At 34.9% G+C, this 22,853-nt stretch overlaps 1 long non-coding RNA gene across 1 annotated transcript in view; it reads right to left on the reverse strand.

Moving 5' to 3' along the window:
- Positions 1 to 2,807: 2,807 nt before the first annotated feature.
- The window catches only part of LOC116490470, a 97,599-nt gene continuing 77,553 nt past the window's right edge, over positions 2,808 to 22,853 (reverse strand). Inside the window, exon 3 of the long non-coding RNA XR_004253384.1 lies at positions 2,808 to 2,866. This is a non-coding gene — a long non-coding RNA (uncharacterized LOC116490470). The remainder of the gene's footprint in view (positions 2,867 to 22,853) is intronic.

Here is a 22,853-nt window from a genome sequence, read left to right on the forward strand (position 1 = left end):
TGGCAGGGGGGTTGGACACAATGATCTTTTGAGGTCCCTTCCAACCCCTATAATTCTGTGAAAACAGTAGGAAGAATGAAAATTATACTTGAGGTTTTTCCTCTTGCCATCACATGCAGACAATTATCTTCAGCTATAGCAAACCAACCAGGAAATGCGAGAATGGCAGTGGTCAAAACAACCTTACTTCAGCCATCTTTTGTGCAAATATTTATGTTTATGTTATGTAGTCCATGCTTACACAGTCACTGCTATTAATTTCATGGAAATTGCTCCTCATCTAATAGCATTTGGTGGTTATGATCTGAGAAGTAATCCAGACTGCTTATCATGCTTTTACAAATCCCCACCTCATTTTGCCAGAAGGGGAAATAGCAAGGTATAGGTATACTGCAAAAGCTCATGTCTTGCTCTTATTTCTGTCTTGACTTTTTCTGTAGAGTTCCAAGCATGTCTTCAAACTAAACTTCACCTTAGTAATGTTCATTCTTCTTTCTCTTCTAGGGCTAGGTTTGCACTGCTTTATTCTCAGCTAGCTATTTTGATTAAAGAATCAAACTATAACAGCAGGAAAATGATTTTCTGTTTTCCTAAAACATGAAACACATTTTTGTATTTCACATAGACATGTCCTAAATATTGAAATTGGAAGACCTAGGATACAAACCACTGAAATGCTGTACTCTAATAGCAGCAACTGAAGTCAAAAGAAACTGTATTCGAGTATACCAATGACAGTGGTTTGCCTTGTTGCCGAATCTCAGCTCTCCCATTGCAGTATGAACATAATTCCACATTCTGACCATTCAGTGGTTATATGTCATAAACCAATTAATGGGGGGTGAAGAACTTGGTTATTATAGACATGAATGTCACCAGTAAATGAGTCATTTTGTTTTTCACAGTAGGATTTGAAAAGTCTGTAATGAATAAGATAATAAGAATACACATTAATAAAGGAGGATACAATTGAATAACAAATGGCTGACTAACGATCAACATTCATCTTGTTTGCTCCTTGGGGGCTCGGTTCCTGTGCAAAAAGGAGCATGCAGTCGCATCATTAAAAGCTGAATCATAATGAATATTTGCAGTGACAGAACAAAGTTTCACAAGAATCCACCTTTGCTAGTTATCTGAGTTTGCCTGAATTCAGTATATAATAATATATTTATAATATAGCTAACATAAGCTGGAAGCAGCCACAAGAAAAGCCCTTATAAAACCCACATATGCTTGGGCAGAGGCATGCTCAGTTTCCACGGGATTTGGCTTTTGAGATCTGTGTACTCTGGTCAGCACAAGGAATTACGAAAGGCATAGTTCTTTTTCCTTCTTTTTTTTTTTTTTTTTTTTCTTTTCTCCTTTTTTTTTTTTTTTTTTTTTTTTTTTTCCCAGACTTTTTGGTCTGGCAGTCTTTAGGAAGTACTGAGCACATGCAAAATGTGACTTCAGAAACTTACAAGTCGGGTAAATTTGAAGTGTTCCCCAAGACAGCATAAAAAGTACCACCCTGACACATCCAAAATTTGAAGTAATATCTCAGGAGAAGAAATCCACCAGAGCATTTCCATTACAATACTTCAATAATTATTTAAACAAACAATTCAGAGTATCTTTCCAGCTCCCTGGAAATGTCTAAAACATTTTGGCTGTATTTTTAATGAAATCTCAGACTAGGGCAGACATCCAACGAAGGAAATAAATCCCAAAAATCAGAGTTTTATAAAGTTATAAGAAGCAGAAAATGCAATCTTACAATGAGAGTTGTCATGAAACTTTAATACGATGAGTGTTTCTGTCTACGCTACCTATAGAGCAAATTAATCTATGCTTTCATTTTGCAGTGAAACCACGTATGTTCTATTTGTACCAAAATGAATTTTTATAGGTTTGATCTAAAGCCAAAAAAGCTACAGTAGAAAATCTATGCTTGATAAAGGAAAGAAACAAAACAGCTAGGCTGGATTCATAGGTTGAATTAAAAACAAATAAAAGCGTAACAGAGATATAGAACTTGCAGAGTAATGTGGTCTAAGCAAAAATGTAATATTCAAAGCACGACAGGAGCATGAGAGAAAATAAAAGGTATACCTATCAAGTTGTCCTCGTTTTTACCTTTGTCCAATCACAGAAATAAATGCAATGTTTTCAGAGCTATTGAAAAACAGAAACAGCCTCTTTGAGAGAGATCTGGAGGGGTTGGGCAAGGGTTGGAGGAAGAGGAGAAATTGGACATACACAGCAACTACATCATAGTTCAGCAACTGAAAGTTATTTTCTAAAATTGTCTGCTTTCCATATAGTCTGCATGCATGAGGAAGGTAGTTCATAACTAGTAGCTCTCTGGCTACAGCCATTAGGAAGACCACAGAGGGCTTCCTGCAGAGAACTCTTTGCACCAATTCTTCAATAAAATGTTTCACGTTTTCCTCTCCAGTGCCTGTGGACAAACTGTCCAACACATCAAGGACTCGGCTTTGACAACCTGATTGTCTTCTTCCTCCTGTTAGCTTTGTTCCACATCTGTATTTTTTTGTTTGTTTGTTTGTTTTTTCCTGGCTCTAGAGCCAAATATACAGCTAAGCACTGTCTGAATGAAATGTTACAGGATGGCCCCTCCTCTCTCCAGGCCATCCAACATCACAAGAGATGGCCAGAATTTAATTAAGCAGATTGTTTCATTGCAGTAACATTGCAAAACATACAAAAATCTCTCTCCTCTTCATTTGGTCATGGAGTTAGTAAAACTTTTGAAGGAACATTTAAAATACATTATAATATTTAAAAGTTGTACCCACCTGCACGTGCACATACAATATTCAGCAAACAGTACTCTGTTGAGTATGAGTGATGAACCAGATTCCTAAGAAAAAACAGAACATTAAAAAACGAATTTAGTATAAATGGCAATGATAGGAACTTCCTTACACATTTCAGCATGTTTACAATCCAGTTTATTATCCATATACTTATTATACTTACACATTAAGCCAATGTCTGATTTGTCCAATATTAGTTGTTTTGATTTGGGATTTATTTATTTATTTTTTTTTTGAAAGGCACAAGGAACTATGTAATTGAGAATGCAATTCCAATACAATGTTAAACACTGAATTATTTTTATTACACAAAAATGGTCATACAAAGCTTGGCTGGAAGCCAACTTTGCTGAAATTCAGTTATTCTATTCTGAGTAAACTATAAACTGAATTCTAAACAGACCACTTTTTTTGTTTGTTTGTTTTTAAAGCAAAGAATTTACAGAATTATTCTAAGTTTAAAAATTGTGGTCAGTAGCATAATGTGATCACTACATTGTGATCAGGCAGAAATAAGTTATCAGATATTACTTGTTCACATCGCTTACGATAAGGGTTCTTTCTGCTAAAATATTTAGAAATGAGGAATTTATTACATTCTCTCTGAGACCAATAGGTAAAATGCTACACACACACACACACACACACACAAAAAAAAAAAAAAAAAAAAAAGTTCTGCTGGCTTTCTGTATTGGTAGAAATTCTAATTTTTGGAGCAAATGTCAGTACAGTAAGGGAGTAGATGGGCTTTGCAGTTTTATGTTGAAAACTTCTCGATTTCTAAAAGTTTTCACATGATAGTGGGGAAAAATAAATAAATAAATTAGATTTATATTCGGCTAGAAAAAAAAAAAGGGAGGAGGTGGGCAGGTGGGAGGGAGGGATTTTTAGCCTGCTAGAAAACAGTAGCCATTAGGAAAAATAATTTATAATTTTTCAAAACCAGGGTCACTTTCCTCTTTCAAAGAATAGCGAGGGTTTTATTTTATTTTCCCAAGACCACCCTCTCAGAATTAAAGCAATGACTCACCACAGGAGATTAGCAATTATTACTGTTAAATTTATCTCTGAAAATTCATATCCCTGTCCTGATTTTAACAATTTATAGCGCTGCTACTTCATGTGGAATAACCATATAAACTGCTTCTAAATTAAGAACTCCTTCAATTATCATATTGGTATCTGCATGAGTCCAATTTAATTTAATGAGAATGGCATTCATTAAAGAGAGCTTAAGGACATGTCTGGGAATACACAGTGTGCAAAGTCCAAGTTTTACCCTAGCTCTTGTACTCAGCAAAGAGGTTCCCACTTAAACCCCATATTTCCATATCTTGTAACCCACCCTTCTACACACTTTCTGTGGAATCAGGTAATACATTTCTGGGAGCTTCAGACTGTTCTAAACATTGTTTAGGCGAATATTTAAATTTCAGTAATTTTTTAGTTTCTTCTGCAGACATAACTTCTTTAAGTTCAGTTGAAAAAGATGACATGCCAGACAAGTTTTTCCAAGTTTTGTATCTCTACCCTACTCAGCTTCCAGCAGGGCTGGAATCACAAATCCGTAGGGCTTGGATTATAATTAAATATTGAAGAATTTATTTTAAAGATGTAAACCATAAGAACATTTCCTTAAGACATATATTGCTGTATGATAATGGCTGGTTTTAAAGCATGAGTTCTAGGCTGTACACACCAGACAACGCTAACTCAAAAAAAACAACCAACTAACCAAACAACAAAAAAACTTTTGCTTTTGTATTGTCCACCATATTGGAGGTGACAGATTTATACTGCTCTTTCAGACAGACCGTGTATTTCAGGAATAAATGTTAACAGCGGCTGCATAGGAAAGACTGTCCTGAAAAGACTTTTGTGATGCTTATTACCTGAAAAATAAATTCCAGTGTCTCCTCACATGATGTAGTCACTTTGATTATCAAGAAGTAATATTCCAGCAGTGACATACTCAGCCAACAAATAATTTCTCATTAATGAGTTACAACATTTATTCAAAACTGACCTCCATTCCAGTAAAAACACAATTCATTAAACAAGATATACAGTGTATATTTGGTCAAACGCAGGCTGTTGAGCAGGTAGCCCTCACTAATCACTCATGGAGGAGAGAACGGCATTCTCTTTTCATGCCCTGCCTGGGGAGTCAGGCAGTCTGGGTTCTATTCCTGGCTCAGACATTAACAAGTCACTTCGTTGTTCTGTTCTTCATCCCATGTTCTTAAATGAGATAACAACATTTCTCTTATTATTTGGTCCCTTCAAAATACAAATCCTTTGTGGCAGAAGTACTGTGTATCAAAAGTGTCTAGCTCCCCTGAGGCTTGAATTTTGTTTGGGCTTTCTACATGGTTGCTTGTTTTACCACAGTGCAAATATTCGTTACTGTATCTGTATTTTTAAGGTTAAAATCTACAAAGCATAAAGTTCCTAGATCCTCACTGAAGCATCTAAATAAGAAGTAGAAGCCCATGCAAAAAAAAAAGAAGCAAAGATGACGACCAATCAAAATTTGAGGAAAAGACTCATCAACAAAATCAGGCATTGCTACTTGCTACGTGGCAGTTAAGAACATCAAAGAGGGTTGAAGTAAATCTGTGTAGATCATATTCTAGTTCTTCAGAACAACGGATTTACTATTAATCTCTGCTTTTAATTTTAAGATGTTTAAATAAAACTTTTTTTTTTCTTTTTCCAAGTTCTGCACCTGCTAGCCCTTTGTTTCTTAGTTTGTTTAGTTTAGTTGTTTTTTCCTATTCCGCAGTGAGTTTCACTCTTCCTAACAATAGTTCTCATTCAGGAACTCCCGTTTATCCCTCCACGTTTACTTATACTATAAACAGACAGAGTCAAATTCACTTGAGAACACATTCTCACAATTGTCTTTATTATTTTTTCTTCTGAGAATTTTGCTGTGCTTCATTTTGACCCCTAGACAAAATCTGCCTACCTACAATGAGTACCTGTAAAGGATTATGGACCCCCCAGATTTACCATAGAGGAATGGGAATGCTACTGGCCATTAGTGTATTTCTATTACAGATCCTGCAATAGCCTTTTGAAACATTACAATGAACATGTTAAAAGTGTTAGAATCTGCTGGGGCTAACACATCCCGGCAAGAAATATTATTAAAATCAATAGAAGTTCCAATTAAAATATTCTGTTAACCCCTTGAAGAAGGATTCATAGAAGTGTCAACAAGAACTTTTCTTACAATAGACATACGATTCCCATCAAAGGCTGAAGCAGTCAAACATTACCTGATATCTTTTCTGGGCCAGCTGTTCTCAGAAAGGGCTACCCTTGCAGTGGTGCAGCACAAAGCCACTTCTACCTTGGAAGCACTGTGGCTTTCAGGCAGGAAATGTGGCTCACGCTGCTCCCTCTGCATTGACAGAGTATTGACTCAGTTTTCTTATACAGCAAGCATGTAGGCAAGTTTTTGATTTGCATTTACACAGAGCAAAAGAAAACAGAGGCAATCCTCATTCACAATAGCAATTCTTAGGTTGCAGTTACTGACCTTTGTATATATCTCATTTGCTGTGCTCTCCTACTGATCCAGCTGCTTTTTCATCAGCACTTCCTTGACTGTACAAGGTGCCTTCATCACAAGGCCCAAGCTTCCTCTCTTTAGAAACTACAGCTTGGAGTGGGGAAGAATGGATTTAGTCCCTCTTCCACTGGAGAAAACATATGGATGCAGCTGGGTATACAGCAAGTAACTAGGGTGCACTGAAAATATCCTTAGGTATTTTGGACGCTTAAGCAAAAACACAATTAAGAAACATGCTAAGTATTGTCAGCTGAGTTACTTTTTCATATTCTGTAGGTTATCCAACAATTACATAAAAATAAGTAAAGAGAAAAATATACCATGTTTGTAAAAATGCATGTAAGTATTAAAAAAATGAATAAATAACAGTGAAATAAGTCACGCAACTTGGTCTATTCTATTTAGGAAGTTTCAAACAGTATGTAAAGATCAATTTGGCGTGCAGCACCACTCCAGACAATTAATATCACTGACATTTCTTTGCAATTTCAATTCGCCAGAGGATAAATTCACAACAACATGTGAAAGGGAAGCTGCTTTTCTTTTCTTTTCTTTTTTTTTTTTTCTTTTCAATAGTATTTGAATTTAAAATTAGATTCTAAATTCTAATGAAATTTCTCAGCTTTCCTGATAAAGGGAAAGGTGTTAATTTTCAACAAGTATTATGGTTTAATGAAAAACTACAGTAACTTATATGGTTTTTAAGCTAGCAGAACATTAGAGATATTTAATTCACTGTCAGCAAAACACCATAATACAAAGTTCTGAATGAAACATATTTCCCTCCATTTTAGTCACCAGACTAGCCTGTTTCCTCTAAAGCACATTATTTATTTTGAATAAGTGTATTAATATCAAGACTTTTTGTTCAAATAGTGTATTCATAAAAGCAAAAAATAAAATAAAAACAGATACTGCTACATTCTCATACTTTCCAGTCATAAACATATTTTTTATTTTTATTTTTAGTTACTATTTTTCAATATCCATGGCATCTTTTAGCAATGAAATGACACAAAGACTCAGATGAAAAGCTTACGTTGCTAATTATGTACCTTGCAACAAGGAAAACCAGAGAGTTTGACATGATAGTTTAAAAGCAATTCTATATAAATCCACTGAGTTTCATGGGGGAAATAGTTCTTCCCTTCTTATTAGCATAAACTCCATATTTACTTTGGGCAACCTCAAAAATAATTATTCAAAAATAATTTACACTGAAAGTAGCAGTATGGAATACTTTGCTCCTTTCTATGTATGAATTAAGGAAATGATAAAAAACAGTTTAAGGGGCAAGATATATATTTGGAGAAGGGAGGGGAGAGAATGTGGAGGAGACCACAGCAGAATCTTGCCTGAGAAATTACTTGAAAAGTAAGTCTGGGGTAGGTTAACTTGGTGAGTTTAGAACTCATGCATGTCCTGAATCAAATGCAGTTGAGCTTATCACAAATTTAGCTCCAGATACAATAACAAATGCTGGAAAACTAAGAAGACACAAAACCCCAGAACGTGACTACGATAACCCATAATGGTTTACATTTCAGTAAACACAGGGAATTGTTAGTACTTCTCAAAGAGCACTGTACAACTGCAATTACAGGAAAGGGACTGGCACCAGAGGAGAATATAAATCAAAGACCGAACAAAACCTTTACATAAAAGAAAAGAAAGGAATGAATCTAGAAGCTGTCAGTGAACTCGGAGGGTGTAATGTACTGAATGAGGCAATGCCACAAGGAAACAAATGTGGAAACAGATAAGAAAAGTGATGAGAATGCAATAGGAAAAGCGTCAAAGAATGACATAACTGATGAAGTAAAACATGAAAACATGGACAACAGAATGAGACATATGTCACTTGTGAGATCATCAATGAATGCTACGGATCCTTCATGTATCAATTAGAATACATCCAAAAGCAAAGAATGTTTCCACATCTTTGCAACTGAGAATAAAAGTATTCACATGCATTTTATCCATTCGACAAAATACCTGAAAAAGTGTTCCCACATTACTTGACAATTGTAAAATCTTAACGCAAGTCTCAGCATTCAGAATAAATAAGTTAATTAAAATCAGAGATAACAAGAGGGAGAGAAATTTTAGGATCTGATTTGGGATGAAGACAGGAATCTGTTCTAGACATTATTTAAAAGTGAAGTCCTCCTTCACCTGAACTGCATCTATGCCTTGAAGAAACTACCCATCATATGATGTGTTTGCCTTTCCAGGGCTGTATGGTTACTTGGAATGAAAGCTAAACTTAATAAATAATTTATATTTCCTAAGTAATGCAAAAGACTTAAAAATAAGTTCACAAAGATCTAACAAACTTATGGAAGAACTGCATGAAACTAAGTCATTCAAATTTCACAATGACACCAAACACTCACTCTTGCTGTTGAAAGTTAAGAGGTTTGTGCAGAGACAAATGATAGATTTCTGTATCTTCCCAGAGCATCCGCAGTTCAGAGCAGCCTCCTTTTGACTTCCAACACTGCTCAGCTAAACCCAATTAGGAATCAGAAATTGTTTGCCCTCTAACCTTGGATGTTTGATTTGGTCATCAGATGCAGAGCATTGTCTAACATACACCATCGAGATCTAGCTCCTGTAAAACATAACTACTGCAACTTCCATTTCCAACAAAGGAAATACAGTGCTGATTGAATACGGAACTCATTTAATGATCAAGCCTCTTAGGCAAAACTAGACCCTTTCTCAGTCTAAACTCTACAATAATATCAAAATTGTTGATATTATCAAAATACTTGATATCTTTTCAGAAATCTCAACTTAAATTTTTGCTTTCAGCGGTACAGAATAAGGAAGGATAAAATTGCTACTGTACAGGTAAAGATGCTAAGACTTGGCTTTGTTTTCTATTTCCAGAGCCTTTGGTGTACATATGCATGCACATAATCCTGCACAATACAGCTTCAGATTAAATCTAAAGCTTTCCTATCACATACAGTAAATACAGATAATAATTTTGGGAGCAGAAAGGCTACCATTGGGCTAAGTCAAAAAATTGGAGTAATACCAGACAATTACTATTTTCTCTAAAGCAAAGAGAGTCCCTTCAGACAAAAAAAGGAAAGTTATGAATAGTAAGTAGATGACAGCCCAGGTGAAAATCAGTGAAATAGGTAGGGTAATGAAAATAATATTTAAAATGTGTGATTCAAATACAACGGCAAATTATTTCATGTTGCAGAAAACATGTTTTCCATTATTATTGTTGTATACATTTAGCATAAAAATAGTAGTCTGAACCGAATTCAGTATTTTTACTTAGTGCCTAGGAACTGCCTTGAAATTTTCTTGACAACAGCTATACCAATGATGTACACTCAAATTAGCACAACTTTCATACCATGACTGTCAGCCCTGCAAACACCACAGGATGTGAACTTGAAGCTGTGTGTGGTCTTACTTGTTTTGGCAGTAGTAAAAATACTGAAGATACAAGGCTTTTTTTGTATAGTTACACCTGTGCATTCCCAGTGTGTTCTGATTATCCCTTGACTTGCAAACACTATAAAATAACAACACCAAAACAAAACAAAATCAATCAAACAAACAAACAAAAAAAAATATCTAAATTTTAGCATTAGAAATACACTGGTTCAAAAAAGCACATTTGTTCCACCACCAAGATTACCTTTAATATATATTATATACGCTGGTCCTCTATGGATGAAACCAGGGAGAAGCCACACCACAGGCACAGGTATGCCTTTACTCTTTTGAACAGAATCAAGTGAAGAGGGCGTAACAGATAAATTGGAAGGACTGACATGTTAGGTTAATTAAGTCTTTTTAAAGTATAATTACTCTTATTCTGTTGTCTTCCAGGGATGTGGGAAGAAGTCCTAGCATTAGATCACTGGAGGATACATAAATAACATAAATAACCCCACTGATTTACACCAGCAGATGATCTATCATAAAAATGTATTTATTCAAAAGACACATATGTAGAGTCTTCACTAATGATTGGAAAACAAAACAAGTAGTATTTTACCACTTTTATCATCATTTATAGTAGAAAATAAATATATTCTATAGCATCTAAGGGAACATGTGATACTGCTGTACAGAAAAATAAAGTTAAAATTGAAAAATATTAGTCAAGATTTATAGTAAGGTAAAGTTTGTTTTGTTTTGTTTTTTAAAGAAGTGCTTGAAAGCATCACATACATAGTCTCATTTAAATGTCACAGTACATTGCTAAATGTGTAAACAACCAATGCAATGGGAAAGCTACTGGATAACAGTACATATATTTAAAAAAAAAAAAAAAAAAAAAAAGACTAATATTCTTATATTTACCCCCCACCATACTTCAATATATTTCTGAAATGAACTAAGAAAAAACATTTTATAATTTCAAACTGTATCAGGCACAGACATAATTGTGTCTCTGGATTTTATATGTACCATAAGCAAAATCCATTATCACAGAATCACAGAATTTTCTAGGTTGGAAGAGACCTCAAGATCATCGAGTCCAACCTCTGACCTAACGCTAACAGTCCCCACTAAACCATTTCCCTAAGCTCTACATCTAAACGTCTTTTGAAGACTTCCAGGGACGGTGACTCCACCACTTCCCTGGGCAGCCTGTTCCAGTGCCTCACAACCCTTTCAGTGAAGAAGTTCTTCCTAACATCTAACCTAAAACTCCCCTGGCTCAACTTAAGCCCATTCCCCCTCGTCCTGTCACCTAAAATTATGAAATAAAATGCCAAGATTACCAAAGAAATACATGAGAAATCAAATTCCAAGGATACCAAGCAGTTTTAGAAGTTTTCCTGTTCTTTTTCTGAGCAATAATAATTATTATTTTTATAACTAGCTTTGATCATTGTAAGAGATAAGATATAAAACATATATTTACATATAGCATCTCTATTCTGAAAGTCCCAGGCTCAAAAATGTGTTTTATTAAGTCATAGTCAAGTGTATCATTGTGCAAACTTGCCAGTGCTTTACTTCTTGCTGCACAAAACAATAGTCTGGCAGAACTGTGTGCTGGAGACTTGTAAAACATAGATCTTGTTATCTATCTATTTTCAGAAACACTTATCAAGAGCTTATATGACTTTTTTTTTCTTTTCCAGAAAGAATAAGTACATCTTGCTACCTAAATAGATTTAGTCTTTTTTGATTTCATTACAATTAGAAAGGAAATTTATTTCCTTACAATCTGTGCAGTTAATGGCATTGTCCTTATGGACATCAGTACAGTCTCTGCCCAATATATATTAAGCACAGTATTCTTTTTTGCACTGCACAGATGCAATAAAACAAAATGGAACAAAATAATTAAGGGATAATATAACAAGTTTGACTAGATCAAGGACAGGCTGGAATAAGGGAAGATTCAAAACAATGTACCAAGAAACTTGAGGGGTATATATTATCTGTAACATATCCATAATATCAATCACTTGCCTTTAGTTCTGTAAAGCAATTACTTATCTCCAGTTGTACCCAAACGATCTCTCCCTAAATTTTCTAGTTAAGATAATTGAGTTGACAAGGAGAGATGAAATTTCAAAAAGTTGGTCAGTTTTCCTCATTATAAATGTACTGAAGTTATTAAAAGACCATTTAAGACCGTTTTTTGTCTGTAAGTCTGAACTTCTAAACGTAGATGCCACAAGTTAACAGGTAATGATATGCAATGGCATTAACTACTTTGGTGATTTTAAGGTTTATGATGGGAAGATTATCAGTAGCTCTAAGTTTTAGGGCATATGGTATTAGTTTTCTTCAACAGAAATTATATTTAGATGCTGAGTTAAAAGATGTCTGAGTCTTTTGAACAGGATCTGCTTGCAAAGAAAATCCATGATTTGTTCCTCATGAAAAAAAAAATAAAAAAATCAAAAACTATACTATGGTATTTCATAGGTATGTCCCACTGGGAAAACTTAGACCTATAAGTTCTTCTCTTATCCTTAAGTTTACATCTGAAAAACAAAAAAAAAAAAAAAAAAAAAAAAAAAAAACATAAGTTATTGTATTCATTTGCCCATTGTACCTCTACTAGATCAGATAAAGAGGGTGTGTTCGTGCTTCCTTTGAAGGTGTATCATTCACTCCAGCGTTAGCGGGAATTGAGCTGCATACATAAACAGCATCTAAATAGAAGCTTGAAAGGCATTGTATATAGTTTATGCAGTAATATCCACCCTTCATTTATAAGTCCAAAACATCTTGTTCCATTATGAGTGTACGTGAATTATTAGAATAATCACTGAAAAGCTCACAGTTGGAAGATCTTTACAATTCCACTACATTGTTTCTTATCAGTAGTTTTTGTTTTTGTTTTTGTTTTTTTTTTTTTTTTTCCTGTCCCACGTAAACACCATTTAAATTTAAACAACTAGCCACTGAATGACAACAGTATTCTTGAGTTCTGTTAAAATACATTACAATTCCTTTTCTTCCTAATCATGGTAAAATTTTGCTGAGACACAGCACTAAAACCTGAACTATTTTATTATAGAAAAGGAAAGGTCCCAGTGACTAAATAAGTTATCTATACTCATTATCAACTGATTCTCAAGGGCACTTCAAAAGAATATAAAACAATTCTGGCCAAAAATAATGTGTGGGAACTCATTTATTTCATAAATATAAGGAAATGAACTATTTTGCTATAGACTTGCTACAGTTCCCACTTTCTTTCTCTGTCCTCCTGCAACACCACTTAGAATTACTTTTCTGTCTCCGTACATGCATTCTGTTGAAAGTCCAATGATGGAAAACAAATTGGAGGGCTCAAGCACCAGGTGCTGATGGAGAAAAATTATTGCACATCCTGATGGTCAAATCTACTTTTGAACAATATGAATGGCCTTGGTGCACAGGAAGTGAGCCAGCAAAATCTTCATCAAATTCTAGTTCTATTTAATAATAATAATAATAATAAAATAGGGGTAAGTGTTTGGAATACCCCTGGTGTCTAAATCATACATCAGGATTTCTGACACATAAAATGAGTTTGTACATATTAATGGGAAGTTTAAAATATGGAAAAGTTAAAAAGATTGGTATAACTGCACAGATCTCTCCCATTATGAACTCTCTCGTGTGATAATTACGAATCCTCCCTTTAATAATCTCTGTCATTCTAGCTTGATATAATTTTGGGCTCCCAAAGCATTTGAAATGCTGAAGTTTGAATGTGTGTGAGAAAAAACAAACAAACAAACAAAAAACTATGTATATATGAACATTTCAATGAGCTTCAAAACTGTACTAAAAGGGAAAATGGAAGTCAATGCAGCTATGCATTTTTATCATTTTCCGAAACTGGATCCAGATACCATTGAAACTACCTTGAAAATTATATTAACCTGAACTCTGAACTTTTTTTTTTTTTTTAATAAATCTATAGTAAACTTTTCAGTTAAGGAAATCACAGCAAATTGTAATTCTGAGAGCTTTGACTAGCAAAAAAATTAAAAATACTTATGTAAGTTTTATAAACTGGAAACTCATAATTAATTATGTTTTTAAATTATCTTCTAGGAAAAGAAAAGACAATAAAAAAGAATCATTTTAAGAAAGAGACCTTGAGATATCTAACGGGAAGTGTAAGAGCTGCTTGAGTTAAATATAATTTCTGAAAAGCACTATTGTGCTTCTGTGGTGGAGTCCTTTTACTTCTGTCGGTGAAATACACTTAGCTGTCATCACCTATTATCAGGTTTTCATCCTGGCTATTTTACAGTTTCAAGTGTTTTCTGTGTAAGAGCTGCCAATGTTATGAAAGTGTTAAAAAATAATAATATCAAATACATTTGGATCATCTTTCATAAATGAAAGGTGCTTCATTGCATTTTTCTTTTCTACTGAAGCTAGTTAGCATTAAACATCTCCCAAGTTAGCTCTGAAATTTAAGGGAAAGCTTTTCAACATTAGAATTTTTAAAATATAGCAAAGAGTTCAATGCAATAGAAACCTCAATATGGGGTTATTATTGGATTCTGATACCAAAAGAAGAATAAGAAATTCATGAATGATTCCCTATCTTTGAGATAGACTTTTGACATTACAGTCCTAGGGTTATAAATCTTAACCTAAAACACATCTGTATGAATCTGAGCAACCTGAGATTGTAAATACTAGATGCATCTCAAAAATCTCAGGTGTCAGGTGTGTATGAATGAAATCTCAAATCCTAATACAGCAATAAAGCTTTTCTTCTCTACTCTCCCCTCTACACTTCCATCTTTATTAGTAAAGCAATTTACAAAGAAAAGTAGGAGACACACTAGAGCAATCCTGATCTCTTGCAGCAGTTTTTGTAACCTAATTTTATCCTGGGTAAAATATTAACAACCAAAACCTTTCTCAACTATGAATATAAATGTAACTTCTAAATAACATAGGTTAGGAGGAAGACTTAGGAGTTGTTACCATTGTTCACTTAAGCATTTTAGGAAATGCTACCACCTCATGGTAAATATGCCCTGATTACACCCATTGCACTAAAAGCACCTTGGAAATTGTGGGTGTCTGAGCTGTGGTCATGAGCAGGGCAACTAGGATGTCTTATTTGTATCACTGTCCAAACACAGTGAATAAACAGGGCTTTGTGGTCTCTGTGCTACCTTTGCACAATTAATTTTGTATATTATTTTGATTTCTTCTCACCCTTCATAGTTTTACATGGAATAGAAGTATAATGACCCACTCCACCCGAACTGGGTATTTCCTGATAATTAATTAAGGGCTGTTAAGGGACTTTTGATTTGCTGTTGGCACTCAGCTCAATGAATTGTCAACCATCAGGAAATACCCTCCCTACTTGTCATATCTGCCTAATTACTAATTAAGCACCCAATATGGAAAGCAAACATTTTGGTGTTATTAGTTTCACTCATTTCAATTAAATTAATCAATTCAATTTTGTACTGCCTAAAATCTCAACAAAATACAATTTGTGTTATATATCAGTGGTGATATTAATTAGTAGAAATATACTATATATGTTTAAAAAATAAAGAACTGTATATGAAGTAAGAAAAGATAGACAATTCTTCAATATAAGTATATAACTTTTTTCTCCTTTTTTTTTTTTTTTTTTAACTCATAAGAATATGATATGGTATTACCCAAGACACCTATTTGGATGACTGTTTCTATATTATCAGTACCCATAAATGTTCTTTATACCCACCTTCTCATGATAATTTTATAGCTGAGTATAAATACTGGAAAGCCAATACATTGCTTATTAAAGATAAAGAATTAACCTAAAAATATTCATGTATTTGATCTAAGTTTTGTAAATAGGAAGAAAGAAGAAAAGAAAAGGGAAGATAAGTAAGAAAATGGGGAAGAATGGACATGATGAGTGCAGAAAAAGCTTTGAAATGGGTTTAATTTTGAGGGACTAAATTTACAAATACAGCAAAAAAAAAAAAAAAAAAAAAATGAAATGTTTCCATTCCCACTCCACCTTCTATAACTCAGAGCTCAAATGGGACAGTTGGGATATTTGGAGATTATGGTCAACACCTCCATGAGTCAGGACAAATATTTCAAACAAGTGGTCTCCTACAGGAGATTCTTATACCATACAGTACACACCAGAAAGCACTTCCTCCTAAGGACATGATTCTATTTTAGACGAAATACAAAAATTTTATTTACACCAAATAATGAAAGCAAGAGTTCTAACATAGACACTGATTCTCAGGCTCCCCAGCCACCACATCAACTCTTTTATTTGCAATGCTGCAGCTAGAAGGGAACATCCCTGCCTGGGTGGTTTGGGGCAAACTCTGGTTTATTTAGAGCTGGCTGAAATCGGTATTAAAAATAATAAATAAATAAATAAATAAATAATGATAATAATAATAATAATGATGATAATAATAATAATAAACCACTAGTTGAACAAAACATTAAGATTCGACCAGTAGCATTTTTATTATTTTATTTTTTTTTTTTAGCAAATGTTATGCAACAAATTCCTTTGTTGCATATATAAATAAATGTTTTTCAGTTGACTATTAGGAAATCAGTTTGTGTATCGACTGAATAAATAAATCCTATTCATACAGCTTACTGACTTAAAGGAAATTACTCTCGAGTGCCTTTTTTTAAATGCTCAGCTCACTCTTCTGCCATATATTTGTGTCTTATGTAGAGAGCAAGTATTGATTTAGCCCTTAAAAGGGATGGCAAAAGATATGTGTTCAATCATGTGGGATCAAGTAAGAAAATAACCTTATTTTGACTTTGTTACCTTCAAAGCTATTTCACAAATCTGGGACTCCCGGAAACATTTAGTGTGAAAAGCATTACTGCCCATTGTTATCTTACGTCATCAGAAGAAGCCAGAACAAGAACAATGGAAAATGTTTCCAGAAATGATGAGGAAGGCATTGTTTGGATTATCCCTAGGTACAATGATTACCATTGCGTAGCATCGTAAGCAGTCGGAAATTGCTCATTTTTTAGCATCTTCTACAAAGTCATTATAAGGAATGACGTTTTCATCTCCTTAAAGCAGATACTATCTGTCTCTTGCTTCAGCATAAATTTGGCTTACAGCAAGTCATACATTTCAACAGAAGCTAATGAAAATCAAGCATTTTTTATAATCTTTTTGCCAAAATAAGCAAATAAACAAAAAAACAGTAAGATTTATCTAACATGACCTACTTCCATTGTTACTTAGCACTTTGATAAAAGTGAGATCTCCTGCTATACAAATTGCATGTTTTTATTAGACTGCTGTAATTATATATATATATATATATATATATATATATATAATTTATATATATAATTTCTAAGGCACAAATCATGTGTTCTTCACAAGATTAATTTCTAAGAGCCTGCTTCAGTGCCTATGGGAGTCTGTGGAAGACCTTGAATAGGCTGTAGTTAATGAACCAAACTTATTGCTGTTAGGTTAAATAGGTTTTTCATGTTGCAAAGAAAGCAATAAAGGCTTGACAGAACAAACAACTCTAGCTCTTTTAAACATTTTTTCCCCAGAGACACTTTTCAAAGCATTGGGACTTGCAGTGTTTCAGCTGAAAGAGAAAAAAAAGAAAAAAAAGTTCTCCCTAACTTCAGTAGGAGAATATGTTGATTAACACTGAGTTCTCTTCAAAATTCTTCCTGTAACTTCACATTTCTGCTTGAGCTATAAGACAAAAGATTGTTTTGCTGCTGTTGTAACAAAAAAAAATCTGTTTGAGTCAGTGGAATTGAATCTTTTGGTGTCAGCAGATATTTAACACATATACTGTAATAAGTGCCAGTGTGATTGCTGACACAATATTGTTGAAACAAAGTTGATGTATATATGGTATATTAACATTTAACAGTTCAGTTGTGTAAAGGCTGAAAGGCATAAATGTCAGTTCTGACTGCAGCAGTTTATCCTGTTAGAGTGAATCTTCTGAGAAACTTAAAAACATGTTTCTTTCTTAAATAGTTGACTACAGAAAAGTACTTCTCTCACCACCAGTTACTAGTGTCGGAAGTGTGCATTTATCTACTTGCCTTTAAGAAAAAGATGAAATACATGTATGTCCTTCTAGAAAACAAATATTACCTTTGCAACTACTGAATGAAATTTAAATTACAATTAACAGAAGCAATATTTTAAATTATGCTGGAGTTCTGCATACTTTTAAATTAAAGCTCTGCCCTTCCAATGTAATCAAAGTCACTTGGGAGAGGGGCATTGGGGAAAATCTACTCTTGTTTATCAACACTGAGCAGCAAGGTTTTATTCAAAGGACCTTTGCAGCTATGTACTCTACTATTCATGTTACTATGATTCAAAGCACTATGTTCATCTGTTGCTAGAAAGTAGAGCCAAAATTAAAATAAAACAAATGTTTGCATCTCTGTTTTACTGCTGTCCCTCTGTTTCAGTCCCAAGACCGTTCTGATTTATAGCAGCAAATGGTTCCAAAGAAGTAAGACTGTACAAAGGTGCTGAAACACCCCAGCCAATTTCCTTCTGCAGATGAGCTAGAGATGTGGAAAGAAAGCACCAATGGTGAAGAGAGAAGAAATCTAATTTGCCTCTGAGGCATGGATACCAGTTAAAGAGGATGTTTTGCTCTAAGAAACCTCCCATACAGGATACTTAATAAAATATATTACATCAGTGTCAGAACTGACAGATTTAAATACCTATGGCAAGGAAACTTAAATCCACATGTAGGCATTCTGGATGAATCCAGTTTGTCTAACTTCTACTTTTCTTTTCCCCCCTTTCACCATTTGGGAGACCTGTAAGAACCCAAAGCATCCAAGTAGCAGACCCTTACAGACAGATCTCATAATAAGCTGCAACATTAAGAACTGTAACCTAATGGCAATGCTCTAATAAAGCTTGTATTGGGCTGTCCACCCAATGCTCATGCCTCAGCTCTCCAACCCCTTCAAGGAGCACTAAGCGCATGTTGACTTGACTGCGTTTGGACAATCATGCATCCGCTCCACCCAGCTCACCGGGGCTGAGAAAGCTCCAATCCGGAAGCCATGCGGCAGCATTAACTTGCTGCTGAGAGGCAAGGTATGTTAACTCAGGCTCGGTGCCACACAAATTAGGTTACACAACTTCTGGCCAGAAGTGTCTCACATCCGTCCCACTTCAAATACACGGAGAACGGATCTATAACAATATGTTCTTGTACTCTTACACAGGTAGACACACTCTGCATTTTCTCAAAACATAGTGTACGATTTCCACATCTTTCCTTTTTGGCACTCAACCTGATAGGCAGATGGTTTTGATGGGAAGGAAGTAGTTATAATGAGTAATAATTCATTTTGTCATCAATAAAGGATAGTGATACTTTTTAAGCTATTTGCATACGGAACTTGTGAATAAAACATTAAACAAATCCAATAATGAAAATAAAATATCTATTCAAGGGAATCCAAATGTGGTAAGGGACATCAAAAGGCCTATTTTTAATTCCGTTTGTTTGCTACAGCATAAGTTCAACGTATGATCTAATTAATCTGTGACTGCGATAAACAGGTATTAGATCAAAGCCACTTAGACTGTATGTATTTTTAGAAAGGGAGAAACATATGACAGTATGGAGATGAGCACCAAAGATGTGGGGCTGAAAACCTTTGAAAATAAAGATGGATATTTACACCATACTAGTTGATTATGCCTTTTTGATAAAACAGCCAACCATATACTAGATATAATCTGTAATCAAGAATCCTCCAACACAAGAATTAATTTATAAATGAACTACTATATAAATGGGTATGCTGTGCCTTCAGAAAGTGTCTTAGATGGAAATTTTAATGCACAGCTGTAAAACAAACAAACAAAAATATTCTACAGGACTCAGCCAAAAAAGTAAATGCATCCACACAAACTTCTTTGTTGAAAAATTTCACCATATTTCCCAACTTTCCAAAAGGTAACTTAAAAACACAGTGCCTGATCTTTTGGATTGGCCTGGAGGACTCCAAGGTCACAGAAACAAGCTGCAATTAAAAAGGGTGTAATGAGGAAAGGTCATGAAAAATGAATAGGAACATGCCCCGGCACTACAGAGCAGTGAGGTACAAAAACAATCGGGGTGGGAAGGCGCCAGCCAGCATGCTTTCCTATCTAATCAGCTGTGTCTCTGATAAAGGAGGAAGTAGGTTAAGGGAGGGAGTCTTCAGCACTTAAAACAATCCCCAAGACTCCATTTCTGCACTAGTAATGCAGTGTCTTTAGGACTGAGGCCAAGAGAATAACTGAAAGGAAGCTTAGCAGTCCCTAATTGTCAGCTTCATATTTGTTCATGGATAATAATGACCTGTTTGAACCAGGACAACAGATACTGCTTTTCACAAGTTAGCACTGTCAACACTGCTATGCATCTTGCTCTGTAAAGCCTCACAAAACAAACCTGATACACATCTGCACCATGGAAAAGCCATGCGGGTGCACTGCACCCAGTTCTGTGCTGACTTTCAAACTTCACTTTTCCTTGAACAGCTCAAGGACATTCTAAACACATTGCTCCGATTCCTCATTTTTTTCTAACAGTTAAATGAGCACAGTAGATAATCTTTGGGAGAAATCTGACTTAATATGAGATTTGAAGAAATAATCATTCTTAAGATCTTGAAGAAGCAGTATGACGTGAAGGGATTTCAGATTTAAGTAACTTAAGACTTCTGATTCGTGAGCATGGTTTGTAACAGCTGAGAAGGCTCACCAAGGCCAGCTGTCAATCCTCCATGATGGTGCACAGGCAACAGAGCTCTGTGAGAATATGGTGTACATTCTCAGTGAATAAGCTGTCTTGTGTCTTGTGTGGAGAAGCAGAGCTTTCTATTGCTATGCCCATATAGCAGCACATTTAAACAAGAGGATGAAATAAAACGGCACAGAAGCTTGAGCTAGATAACTAGGAGAGGAGAAAAACAGTGAAATGGTCTGTTCCACCTGTGTGTGTGCAGCCTTTTCTTCCTGTCACTTGAAAGAGAGGTATTTACTAGGCTTCTGTGGGAATAATGAAGCTGGACCCTAAAAGCATCCATTTGTATATGGATGCTTTTAATCCATTATACTCATTTAATATCCAGTTCTCACAGTGATGTTCTCCTGCCAAAGTTGTCTGAATTCCACTCCTAAGGTACAATCACCTGAATTGCTGCACTTGGTTCTGCATCCATGTGAAGAGGCCAAACCATCAGAGCAGCCAGCAGGAAGCTTTCCATAGATCTGAAAGATTTCCGCCTTCAGCAACTGGAGGTGACCAAAACAAGATGGGAGCTTGTGAAGTAATGCAGAACTTCTGTCCTATTCCTCTAAGAAGCCTCCAGGCAGGCTCTGAATATTTTGGGGGGAGAATTCATTCATAAAAATGTTTCGGCAATTTGCTGCCTTGATTCTGAACAGCACTGCAGACCAGAACTGTATTTGAAACGATTGCTTTGGCTTTGACTCAGTAATTACTTTTCTCATTAAAGAGAGCTGTTTATATAAAGATATCTTGCTTAAACAAGACAAGCTGCTCCACCACAGTTAGAATCCATTAGTCATTATTAAAGTGGGTATACAGAAAATCGCAGGCTCCGGTTTCCCAGGACTGCGTAGCTTTAAAAAGCTTTAAAACAAAGAAGCTCATTCAGTTGTATGCAGGACAAACATGTTCTGAATTGCTGATTAAAAATAAGACTAACTGATTTGTATTTAAATCTTCACCATCTAAAAGCAAAAGTGATTGAACAAAGCATTTAAATACTCCAAAGTAAATGGGAGCTTTGGTTCAATTACATATTCCATTAAATTCCAGATTATATCCACATACCAGTGTGTCTCCTGTTGACATCCTGAGAGGAATTCTATAGTTCACACTGTTTCATATGACCAGTCATCACCATTTTATAGTAAGGGGTAAAACATCTGTCTTGAACAACTACTAACCTAATAGTTTCCCACACTTTAAAATGACTTCACAATTTAAAAAAAATAAAAATAAAAATAAAAAACTAATATAACAAAATTTTTAAAATAGAGCTACATGAATCAATTTATTAGATTTATTAACAGATTTCAATACCTTCTCAGGTTTCCCAAATCTCAATCTAAATTTTGAGAATACTTATTTTCAAGTTAGACTTGACAAAAGTAGCAAGGTAATACTATATTATCAGGCTTACTTACACACTTTGTTTCTACACCCACTTTTTTTCCCTACACTAGTAAATGACTGGTTTTAAGTTCTCTGTACTGTTTCACAACTAAAACACCTCAAAATACTTTGATAGCACCACTTTTTCCTTCTTCATGTTATAGGGCAAGGAGAAGTCTTCGTATCCGTTAGGAACAAAAGTCTCATACCATCAGAGGAGGAAATTTTGGAGTTTAATGACATGTCTACACACATGAGGTTTTGAACTGGACATGAAAGTCAGTGTTATTTTTATTAAGATCTCTTTACTGTTTGAAGCCAGGATAGAAACCTCACAAGAAATAACAGTTTCTTACTATGAAGAAAGATTCCTGGAAAGTGAAAATCAGGCAGTGAAGAAAGCCAGCTATATTTTCCAAACTTCAAAGACATGGCATAAATCAGCCCATATGCTGGAAAGCTGGCCTCTACTCAGCTTGGGCAAGACAGACACAGAGCAGAACTAACTTTGTCATAAACTGGGAAATCAACTTTCTTTCTGCCTCTCACAGGGCTGGAGGATGGGGTTAACTGTCATAAGATAACATGTTGGTTGTCAGAGAAAGATATCCTACAGGCCTGAGAAGTTAGGGGAAAGTCTTGACCAAACAAGGAAACAAATAAATTAAGATCACTTTTATAGCTGCCAGTTTAGAGCACGTGTGAAAATGAACCCACCCCAGAAGATCAAAGTAGCCTGGGTTACTAGCCAGATGACAGATGCTGAAGCATTTTCACTCTCGTTCCTCT

The sequence above is a fragment of the Aythya fuligula genome, chromosome 6 (assembly GCF_009819795.1).
Source record: "Aythya fuligula isolate bAytFul2 chromosome 6, bAytFul2.pri, whole genome shotgun sequence".
NCBI lineage: Eukaryota > Metazoa > Chordata > Aves > Anseriformes > Anatidae > Aythya > Aythya fuligula.